General features: G+C 42.1%; 1 pseudogene; it reads right to left on the reverse strand.

Moving 5' to 3' along the window:
* Positions 1–937: 937 nt before the first annotated feature.
* LOC115941210 (U4 spliceosomal RNA) lies at positions 938–1069 on the reverse strand (annotated as a pseudogene).
* Between the last annotated feature and the right edge of the window lie 2611 nt (positions 1070–3680).

Consider the following 3680-nt stretch of genomic DNA (forward strand, 5'->3'; position numbering starts at 1 on the left):
CTTTTATAAAAATATGATACAGTGTGGAAACAAGTGGGGAGTAAAGAGCAGGAGGGAAGGAAAGGAAAGACAATCCACAGAACAAACTTGGACAATAACTTTTATGGTCTTCAGCCAGCCCTATAAATCAGCAAATCATTTTCCCACAGGCCAGACTGTCACAGTAGAATTTGGATTCATTCTGCTCATTTTGGAGATGGTTACAAGTGCTCGGACTGGTGCCACGTTATGCATTTGGAAGAACGATTGCATTAAAAAACCCATTCCAAGCTTCCCACTGTTCCGACAATGGAAAGAGTGAAGAATGTTTGGACTGATTTAAAATGTGAAGATGTAATTCCAATATCAGGGAGGCTTTCTACCACTCAGACATTTCCCCAGATAAGTCTCGGTCACATGCCTAATTAAGTTCTGATGTCAGGTAAGAAAAAATCATTTCTTCCAACAGTAATTTGTAAGACAGTTCACAGAACGGGGCCATGATTACATTAGAGCACTGTTGAAACTTCAGGCTTGGCACTTGCCAGGAAATAACCAACCTCTGTAGAGTAGGTTTGGGGGCTTCCGCTCCCAGAGGTCTGGCTGATGAGTACTCTGAATGACTCTCCTGATTAAAACGAAGATGCTGGATTAAACGGTGAAAACTCCCCACTCCGTTAATTTAAACACATTATTAAGCAGGTACTAATTTTTTAAAACAATTTTAATTTCAGTTAGTTCACATACAGTGCCGTGCTAGCTTCAGGTGTATGATATAATGATAGTGTTTCAACACTTCCATACAGCACCCAGTGCTCATCACAAGTGCCCTCCTTAATCCCCATCACCTGTTTCACCCATCCTCCCACCCACCTCCCCTCTGGTGCCCATCAGTTTGTTCTCCAGAGTTAAGAGTCTGTTTTTTGGTTTGTCTCTTTTTTTCCCTTTGTTCATCTGTTTTGTTTCTTAAATTCCACATATAAGTGAAATCACATGGTATTTGTCTTTCTCTGACTGGCTTATTTTCAATTAGCAATAATCGCGCCTCGGATGAACCTCATTGGCTACGATACTGCCACTGCGCAAAGCTCTGACTGGCTTATTTTGCTTAGCATTATACTTTCTAGCTCCATCCAGGTTGTTGCAAATGGCAAAATTTCACTCCTTTTATGGCTGAATAATATCCCATTTTATATAAATATGTGTATTTTTATATATGTGTGTATATATATTTTATATATATGTGTATATATTTATAGATATTTTATAGATATTTTATATATTTATATATACACACACACACACATATATATACACACATACCTCATCTTCTTTATCCATTTATTTATCGATGGACACTTGGGCTGCTTCCATAGTTTGGCTATTGCCAATAATGCTGCAATAAACATAAGGGTGCATGTATCCCTTTATGTTAGTGTTTTGTATTCTTTGGGTAAATATCCAGTAGTGCAATTACTGGATTGTAGGGTAGCTCTATTTTTAACTTTTTGAGGAACCTCCATACTGTCTTCCAAAGTAGCTGCACCAGTTTGCACTAAAGTAAGAGATGTGCAGAGCCCCAAAGGAAGTGAAGCCAGGCATTCTGGGATGGAGGCTAATGCCCATCCCACTTGTGCCCTGAGGTACGTGTGGCCAAACCCTGGAGATGCTGAGGTTCTGCTTTGATGACTGCATAGGTTCAGAAGAGAAGATAAAGCTAAGGATGCCCAAGGGGAAACCTAATAGGAGGGCCTTAGTGACCTGGAATCCTCTAGGCTGCAGTCCTAAGTGAGTGTGAATGAGAGGGAAACCCTGGTATTCAGAAGCGGACAGAAGGGAAACTTGTCTCCACTTTGAACTGGATGTGGGGAAAAATAAAACCCCCTCCTCCTCCTGAGAATTTGTAACCACTTGGACTTAAATGTAAAAATAATTCCAAAGTTATTAAGTCTAAATTTCTCCTCTTTAAAGATTAAAAATATTAAATATAGCAGAGCTTTGCCATTAAAAGTGGATTGTGCTGGCCTAAGTAGATAAAGGAAAAACATCAGAGTTTAAAAGGCAACTCTATAGCTGTTAGTTGCTCATCAAAACTCAAAATGTAATAAGAGACACAGCACAGGGAATATAGTCAATGGTATTGTAACAGCGTCGTATGGTGACGAGCAGCTATGCTCGTCGTGAGCATGGCGTAACATAGAGACTTGGGGAATCACTATGCTGTCCACCTGAAGCTAACGTAACATTGTGTGTCAACTATACTTTAATTAAAAAAAAAAAGCCAAAAAACTCAAAATAGGGCTTACTAGTACCTGAGTTCAAAGATTATCCTGAATGTTGTGTGCAAACAAGAAGTCCAAGTCTCCTATTTCTTTCTAAATCTGCCTATTAGTAGAGGAAAAGGTAGAGGGAGAGGAGAGAGGTGGGAAGGAAGGGAGGAAGAGAGGGAGGGAAGGAGGAAGAGGGAGGGAGAGAGATCTACAGGTCATTGTTCCTCAAGTCTTCATGACCTTTAACCTCATTTTGTGTGTGGTTCCAAATGGTTTCTAGAACAGAGGGAGGCAGAGACTGCTGAAAAATACAGGGCAACTGGCCCTTCTCATTACGTGGCAGTAAGTTGAGAAAAAAAAGGGAGAAGGGGTTAGGTAATCAGGTTTTGAGCAGCGTGAAGATGAAAAAGGTAGGCAGGGATGGGGTCAGGGAGGAGGATGGGGTCAGGGGACGGGGAGGGGGTCAGGGTCAGGGGAGGGGGAGTCCAGTCTCTTCTGTTTCCTTGGTGCCTGGAAAGCCTTCCCCACAGGGAGCCGGCCCTAGAGACACCCCGCTGGTTTGAGCCCTGGTTCTGCCTTCTATTAGCTAGGGGAGGCCCACCTTACCTCTCTGTGTCTGTTTCCCCATATGTAAATTTCTCATATGTAAATTTGGGATAAGATAGCCACCATACCATCTAGATTTTTGCGGATTGAGAGGGTAAATGCAGGTAAAACAGTTACACTGCCTGGCACATTGTAAGTAGCAATTTTAACTCTTTATACCCATGTTGGGAAATGAATGGGATTAGTGCTCTAATAAGAGACCCCAGAGAGCTCCCTGAGCCCTCTACCATCTGAGGACGGAGTGAGAAGCTGGCAGACTGTAATAGGGAAGAGGGCCTCACCAGCACCCAACCATGTGGGCACCCTGATCTTGGACTTCCAGCCTCCAGGATGGAGGAATACATTTCTGTTGTGTACAAGCCACCCAGTTCGTGCTATTTCGTATTGGCAGCTCAAACAGAATAAGACATCCTTTCAAACCAACTTCATCTTTCTTGCATGCACTTTTCATAGCTTTTGTGCTGGGCTAATCCACGACCTGTTTGCAGGGGTAACGTTTCATGCTGTCCTCCCACCCTCCTTCAGCCCTTCTCTGCCTGAGTACCGCATCCCTAACTAGTGTGTATATATAATGATTATCCCTTCACATTCCCTCCCCAGGTACCCATCAGTTCTCAGAATTATCAGGTAAGCAATATGTAATAAGGTGAGAAGTAAGGAAAGCAGGTATGAGCCAAACATTTCCCAGTTGCAACACAATCCACATCATTAAGCACTCATGATAAAGTGAAAGTCTCCAGGAACCAGTAAAAGTCTAGAAGAGAGAGATTCTACGACTTATACTGTATATACTAGTAATCTAAAGGTCAGAGTTTAAATAATCAT

Source organism: Leptonychotes weddellii, chromosome 5, assembly GCF_054177405.1.
Source record: "Leptonychotes weddellii isolate Sample4059 chromosome 5, ASM5417740v2, whole genome shotgun sequence".
NCBI lineage: Eukaryota > Metazoa > Chordata > Mammalia > Carnivora > Phocidae > Leptonychotes > Leptonychotes weddellii.